The sequence below is a fragment of the Octodon degus genome, unplaced genomic scaffold (genome assembly GCF_000260255.1).
Source record: "Octodon degus isolate 3935 unplaced genomic scaffold, OctDeg1.0 scaffold00007, whole genome shotgun sequence".
Lineage (NCBI taxonomy): Eukaryota > Metazoa > Chordata > Mammalia > Rodentia > Octodontidae > Octodon > Octodon degus.
The window spans coordinates 24533915-24542332 of NW_004524583.1; the positions used below are offsets into that span (position 1 = coordinate 24533915).

The 8418-nt window shown below is 44.7% G+C and overlaps 1 pseudogene; it reads left to right on the forward strand.

Annotated features, from left to right (window-relative positions):
* Window positions 1-621: 621 nt before the first annotated feature.
* Window positions 622-1174, forward strand: LOC101585635 (annotated as a pseudogene).
* The last annotated feature ends 7244 nt before the right edge of the window (window positions 1175-8418 follow it).

Here is an 8418-nt window from a genome sequence, read left to right on the forward strand (position 1 = left end):
AGACAGGGGGGATCAGATCTGTGGGGCAAGCTCAAGTCCTCTATGTGCACAGAGAACCTGCCTGGCAACTTTTGGTGTGAACTTTTCTATGTTAGCTGCATCTTTCTTCTGTTAGGAAACTGCTGGCCTGGCCCGCTCTTGCCCAGAGCTGCTGCTCTATGTGGATGAAGCAGGAGTCCCAATTTAAACAGCTTTGCCTGTACCTGTGTTTCCTGCAGGTCTGATCTCATTTCTATGGTTCCAGACGTGGCTCAGGCAAGAGCCTGGCTTTTTCTCAGGGCCTTGGCAATGTGACTGCATTTGTTCACAGTCTCGTGGTATCTAAACAACTCCTCTCTGTGTGGCTCATGTGCCTCAAGCATGAGCTAGCTCCACTGATCCTGTACTGTGCATCACCTAACCCCGATCACCAGAGACATGGCTGGAGCAGGTAACGGGGCCGCTCTGAACCGAACCATTGCTGTACCGATGAGACCTACAAGTCTACAAGCTCCTGGAATCACATCCAGTGATTTGCCTTCAGGGACGGAAAGCAGAGCAGAATGAGACAAGGAGGGAGGGGTAGTTGCAGATGGTTTGCTGAGCCTGTTAGTGCTCTGGATTGAGACTGACGCCACTGCCATGTCCCGCTACCTGCACTTGCCTAACACATCTCTGTATCAGGAATGCAGTCTACGATACTAGGCCTGAAGATATACAGTGTGAATTTGACGGCTATGTTCCAATAGTTGATGTCTATGTTCCACTTGATTTCTACACACGATGTCCAAGAGGATTTGCTTGTGGTCAGTTTGAGGATGTTCATGATGCTGAAGATGCTTTACATAATTTGGACAGAAAATGGATTTGTGGACTCTAGATCGAAATACAGTTTGCACAGGGAGATTGGAAGATGCCAAATCAACTGAAAGCCAAGGAGGGAAGGAACAAATGTGATACTTTTTCACGTTATGATGATGATGTTAGACACAGACATTCTAGGAGCAGGAGCTATGAAGAGAGGACATCAAGAAGTTGGTCTTTTGATTACAACTATTGAAGATCTTATTGTCTTAGAAACAGTAGACCAACTGGAAGACCACGACGTAGCAGAAGCCTTTCTGACAGTGACAGACCAAACTGCAGCTGGAATACCCAATACAGTTTTGCTTACTACACTTCAGAAAAGATCTGAAAATGGAAAAAGAACCAAAGAAGGGCGGAAGGTGCTACAGTATGAATACTGTGCAAATATTTTGACAGGTATGAGAAGATACAAGAACTATCGAGAACTACATGGAGTCATTGAAGTCCCTTCAAGTTTGAAAGTAAGTAATTTCGGACAAATAAAAGGAAATTCAACTTTGTACTTGTGGATCCTAATCCCTAAATGTGAACAGGTTTATACTGATTCATGGGTAACAGGTCCATGACTTATTTAGAACTATAATGTCTGAGTATCAAGGAAGACAGCCATAGTTTCTTACCATGCCTCTATTGGTCTGTCTTAAACTGAATGGGATTTGAGAGGAGGATAAGGTCCAATGTAAACTTTTTTTTCATGGTTCTTTCTTTTTTTTTTTTTTTGGCAGAACCAGGGATTGAACTCAGGCCCTACAGCTTGTCAGGGAAGCGCTTCTTCTACTGAGCCATCTCCCCGGTCCTTTCATGGTTATTTCTTTAAGTCATTTCCATTTATGCATTTTTGGCAAATCTTGTCCTTGTTTATTCCTGTGTTTTGTTATTGCCAGTGTTTTCTGCCTAATTGTTTGCTTTGTTGGCATCTGAGATCATTTATGAGTGTCCCACGTACAGTGTGCAACACCTTTAACCACTCACTGTCCCAGGTGTATTCCAAGCATACTTGGCATCCAGCTGAGAGGGCCCATTTCTTCTCACATATTCCCCCATGAGCAACGGAAGTTGGTGAGAAGTGCAACTGCTGCCTTCCTGAGGTGCAGCAGGGAGAGCACTGTACAGCAGAAGCTCCAAATCCTCTAAAAACTTCAGTCAGATGTAGGGGTAGGGCTGAGCCAGAGGTAGGGAGATTCTGTCTTGGCACATGCTTTGAAAATACTTTGGTGCAGACCCAGGAATAGTGGGGTGCTGGGCAGTGGGGTGACTCAGGAGTATCAAGTGACTGGTGGCTGCGGATGACCCCCACCAACCTTCCAGCTGTCCCACAATGCCACAGGAGCAGCCAGATCATCCTGTGCAGCCCAGAAGGCAAGGAGCTGCTATGTGGCAAGCTTTGCGTGACCGTGGTGTCCACATGTCATTCAAGCAGTGATGCTGGTGAAGAGGGACGCAGCTTGGGTGGGTGCCCCTACCCTACTTACCTTTTACTCCCTCGTGTTATGTGAGCCTCGAGTGTAGACGCATCACAGGGAAAGGGCAAGTGCCCCACAGTGACTGAAATTAAGATTCCACTGCCTAGAAGCAAAAGGTCTATTACAGGTATTAATTTCATGGATAGAAAAATGGATTTACCTTTTCCCCACCTAGTCCACCTTTGTGAACTCAGATTTGCATGCTACACCTAGCAAATGTGTGGACACTGCTGCACTGAGCCTTCCTCCACTGAGCCCAGGTAGGATGTCCTGCCATGTGTCCCCTGATGCCCATAAGCAGTTACCGGTCCTGCGAATTCATCCCTGTGAGCTGACTGCATAGTCATCACTGCCGTGGACACTTGTGCTCCCAAGTCATCAGTTGTTTGGTGTTTTATGCCCCATTTCCTGTAGGAAACAGACATCTGCTCTGAGATAGGTACAGTCACATCACTTCCATGGTCCTTGACTTGTGTATACGAGCTTTCCTGGCCATTCATTTGGGAGACTGTGGGCCTGACCAGTCCACAATTGATGCATTACAGGAGAAACTTAATACATACCACTAAGTGAAAGAAGCCAATGTGAATACGGCTCCGTAATGCACGATTTCACCTAGATCACATTCTGGAAAAGGCAAAACTGTGGACAGTTTGGATATCAGTGATTGTGGAAGGAAGAGAAGAGCAAGCAGCACAGGGCAAATTTTTTTCCATAATTTTATTGAGAAACAAACAGCAATGAGACAGTTTCAAACGAAATTGGTAGGACAGTTTCAATAATTAACACATTGCATATATTCTTCCTAGTGGTTAATTGCTGTACAAGATGCGGACATGATATCCTATTTACAGACACCATTAGAACAAATCGCTCTATTCATTAAGAGAATGTAACTATATATCTATCCTAACCACTTTGAATACACAGATACAAAATGGGCATTCATCTGTATCCCCTTTTTTGTTAAGTTTCCGTTATTTGAATATTATAGGTGTGTTAAATCAGCAAGATATTCTAAAAGAGACCAGTAGTCCATAATAGTATTGGGTCTTCCGCTTGACTGGCAATGTCAGAAATTGTTGACCTGAGTCCCCTACAGCTCAACATAACAGCATGGCTTTACTTCTTATATTTCATTTTTATACTTTTCTGCTGGATGGTTAAGACCAAGGTAAAGCAGGACCTATGCAACAAGAGTTGTAGCTTTTGGGTCTGATAAGGTCAGTGAAAGTGCCTAAGGAGAGTCACAGGGAGAGAAAACATTCTCTCAGGCTTTCACAGAGAGCACATTGGCCAAGCAATGGCCATGACTCATCCACATGGCTGACACTGACAAAGGTTCTACAATCTGAGGAACAGGATCTCAGGGCAATTTTTTGAGCAGTAAAACAGCTCTGTATGACACTGCAGCAGTGGATACACATCAGTGTACATCGCCCAAACTCATAGCACTTAACCACACAGCTCAAGCCTAATGTACAGCGGAATCCAAGGATTGTACCAAGTGTACAACTTGGGCAGGGGATGCTGGTAGTTGGAGAGCTGTGTATATGTGGGGTCACAGAGCAAAAAGGGAACTCTCTGTACTTTCTGCTCAGTTTGGCTATAAACCTAAAACTGTAGTGAAAAGTAAGATTTATTAGCTAAAAAAAATCTATTGTCTATGTCAGGAATTTGACTTAGACTTAAGTAATGAGAAAGCCTCTCTCTTCAAAGCAATTGTCTCTGCTCTAAGTTGAAACACATGTTTCAAAATTCAAAGACAGTTGGTGCCTTTGTTCTTCCTGCCATCTTTCTGATCTCCTGTATTAGAGATTTCAGAGTGATACGACTGTCCCAAAGATGCATCCACAAGGTTTTCCTTTGCCTGTTAGCCCTGACTTTCTAGATTGTATACACAAGATATTTTCTTCTTCATTAAAAAGCAACCAATCAAGGATCCTGGGAGATGTTGAGTCCAGGGCTGGAGCAAAGAAAGGGTATGATAGCCCTTAAACATGCTGTAACATCATCAAATAAAGAGGTGGAAAGAACACGGAACCCAGCCCACAGGTGCTCCCAACGGCCACATAGGAACTATTCAAGAGACCAAATAATGAAGACAGTGCTGGATTATAACCCAAAAAGAAGATGAATGTCCACTAACTAGTCTGGACAAATGTAAAAGTAATTGAATTTAAACGTTAGGAAAAGAGAGAAGATTGCCTTCTTCCTTACAGAAGAATTCCGATTAATAAACATAAAGCGAATGAGAAAAATACATAATCTCCATTAGGCGAAGAGCTCAGTGATACTTGCAGCACACGCCACCGACGGATGCTAAGCCAGCTGCAAAAGTTTGAGAAGAAACAGGATGTGTAAGCAGCTTCCAAGTATCTCCCTCAGACTTTGTCACCCACAGTGAGCAAGCCCGACAGACGCCGCGCTGCGTGAGTGACCGAAGTGCACATCACCCAGAGGAGGACTGGAGCTGTCCTGTGCCCCAGCACCACCCGCTGAGAAGGAAGTGACATCACGCCTGCAGGGTTTTGACCCAAACTGCGCAACCTCAGGAAAGCAGCAGATGCAAACTGAGACATAAAATATAGAATAACTGAAGAGTATAAAAAACATTAAGGTCATCAAGAGAAAAAGGCTCTGAGGTGAAGGAAGCAGAATGGTTAAAATGATGTGGGGCCTTCGGCTGGATTCTGGAGCAGAAAAGAGATGGGGAGGAAACCGGTGAAATTGCAGTGTTACTGCCATTACAATAACACTAATTTTGTAGTTTTGATAATAGTATGAGCACGTGAATTGTTAATGTTAGGAAAATCCAGGTGAAATATTGCCTGAATTCTTTGTAGTATTTTTTCAGCTTTTCTGAAAGTCTAACATTATTTAAAAATAAAAAGGCAGGCCGGGGAGATGGCTCAGTAGAAAAAGTGCTTGCCTGGCAAGCGCAATGGCCTGAGTTCAATCCCCGGTTCCAGACCAAAAAAAAAAAAAGGCAAAAGAAATCAAGATTTCACACACACACACACACACACACACACACACACACGTGTGCAATCTGGATTTCCTTATTGTCTAGAAAAACTAGATAATTCACACGTGCCACTGGTCACGGAGCAGCAGCCACTTCCCATTAAGTGGGCTGTTTCCAGTTCGCTACAGCGCTTCCCCTCCCTATTATACAGAACAGAGCCACATTTCACTTATTTATTGTGCAATGAGCCTGGTTCTAGGCAGTAACTGCATTTTGGATCCCTTATTCAACACAAATCCATTGGTCCAAATGTTCCACCTATTGTTCTCGAAGCAAGATTTGACTTGACTTTCCTTCTGTCTGATCTCCCCAGTCCTGCTCTCCTCCTCTCACTCGGGACCCAACATGCAGACCACTTCCTATAGGAGGGTGGGGTCCACCCCTTGAGTTTGTCTCTCCCTGCTTTGGTCAAATATTTGAGCAGCACCAAATTTCATTGATCACTCACTGAGTAGCAGTTACGAGCTGGGGCGCATTTTCCTAAGTTCTGTGGACAGGACCAATCAGTCACCTTTAATCATGAAAGATCTTCCAGGCTGGAAAATGGCACACAGGAAAGCCAGCACTTGAGTGGATACGAGCTGAGCTGTGATGGAGCTGTGCACAGCAAGATGCTCAGAGCAAGGGGCTTTGGAGGAAGGCACGCTACTAACTCCTGAAGGAAAATGAAGAATGAAGTAGGAGCACAGAGGAAGAGTCTTCATAGGTGGGAAGAACTCATCTAAAGCCTTGGGAACCTCAGAAGACAGCAGTTCTGCGCACGGGGGTTGGCAGGTACCCAGGTCTTGTGCAGTAGCAATGTACGTAGGCACCTCGTACTCAGACTCAATATTAACTCATGAAGGGAGGAAAAATTTGTGGACAAAAGCAAAAACATTAAACTTCCAATTGGAAGACCTCATCTGAGCCTGCTATTTCCTAGAGGCAACAACAACAAGTCTACTTATCAACTGTGAGTTTAGGTACATTTCTGAATATTTCCGTGCCTCGGTTTCCTCATCTACAAAACACCATGTGCTGCGCAGAGCCCTAAGAGCAGAGCCGTGGATGCACTATCACTGTGGCGGTGAGTCCATCACCAGAGGCTGAACAGGTACGGCTGGGAAAACTCTGCGGTGCAGACCTGGGTATTCTAGTGAACCCCAGCAGGGTTGTACAGAATCAGTGAATGACCTGTGCAAGTGGGAGACGCAGGGCCTGAAACGGAGTGAGCAATTGATAGGGGTGAGTTACTAAAGCCATGTCGCAGCTTAGGTGTGTTTTCTGTCTCGTGTGATTTTTTTACTATACTTTAGTGAGACTAGTGTACTTTCGTGAGCCAACCCAAAGGTTCCCAGGACTATGCCTAAGTCCTTCCCATGTCCCAAGGCTCTTTCCTTGGCACTCCTCTTTCATTGTTTTCCTTCAGGAATTAGTAGCACCCCTACCTATGACACTCGTTTCCCTGTTCAACAAGCAAGGACAATGAAGTCCAGGGAGGATAAGAAACTTGGCCGAGGGTACAGAGGTAAGAATGATCCCAGCTGGGATCTGCAACCACAAGCATTGTGTCCCAGCTGCATAATTCACAGGGCCAAGTGCAAAATAAAAATGCAGGCTTTTGTTCAAAAATAACTCAGAATCTCAAGACAACGGCAGCAAAACATTCCGCTGTGGGGCCCTTCCAAGTGTGGGGTCTTCTGTGGGGGAAGTAGGAGACCACAGACTGTAAGCACACAATGTATGCTGTTTCCAACATACTAAAAGGGCTGAAGAGGCCAGCAGGAAGGAAAACCAGAGCACTCATCTCGGGAGAGAAAGAGTAAACACCAGATGAAGGCATACTCCTGGATGTCGTGTAAATGCCACTGCAGTGTACTCCTAGCCCTAATGAGCACGGAGGTCTTACAAGGTAAGTCAAAAGGTAAGGAAAAAAAATACCATACAGGCATGTGCTTCTACTCTGTGGGATGCTAACAGGCTGTACACCACAACATGAGTTTATGGGACCGGACTGGTGTTTTTCCTCTTCCAGGGAGTCTCATTACACTCAGGGTTAAAGAGTACTAAAGACCTTTATAGATCAACTTGTGCTAGTTCAAACTCAGCTGCTTCTTGAAATCATGTTTTAATATGAATAAATGAATGCCAGTTACCAACCACATTAGCTAATGTTTTGAGAAAAGTGGCTCATCAAGGACACTTAATTTCAATTTGCAGGAGTAAAAAGAGAGAGAAATACCTTGCCTGAGTGAGAATGCTCTCTGGCCAGCTCCTGTCGCCTCTGAATGCTTTAATTCCCAGTTCCTGGTCCAGCAACTCAACATTTATCTCAAGATAATCTCACATTTAAAACATAGCATCTTCAGTTAGCAAAACAGAAAACCAAGGTACCCTGGAAAGACCCCTAAATTAATGTAGTGCAGGCATCAGCACATTTCACCTTTTTTGAGTTGACTTCTCATCAGTTCTATGGGAGAGTGAACCAACATAACAGCAAGCATTTACTTGGCACCTACTGCATTTCCTTGTGTAGGAGAAACAAAGATTACACTGCGATCCACCATAGGAAAGAAGGGATTTCAGGGCTTCCTGGAATGAGATTACACAGGCCCTGGGGATAATAGGATGGTGATGTCCCTGACATATTTCTCCTAGCCCCTCGAAGAGACTAAGGGGTGCTAAAGAACCTACTAGAACATACTTGAAAGGAGAAAGATGTGGGATGAGAGGTGAGAGTTTGCTCCCAACAAATGTTATCCATAGCACATCTGACTCAAAGCCTCAGAAACTTGGAACAAATTTTTTTATTCAACAAATATTGACTGCAAGAGCTGGATAAGCTGTATTCACGTAGGTCAGAACATTGGGTATAGACTAAGGGAGAAATCACAGTAGGTTAGGACATATCATTGCCATCTTGGTAAAAATAGTGGTATCTCAGAAATGTGGGTATATCTGCCCAACCCCAGACCCTGCCAGTGTGTGGGAGAGCTTCTGCTCTGCCCTGTGCCTGCTGGACCAAGCCCAGGCCTGCCATATGAGAGTGACCATTCCTCACATTCTCTGGACCTCCCCTGCCCATCCAGAGCCAACCAGCCC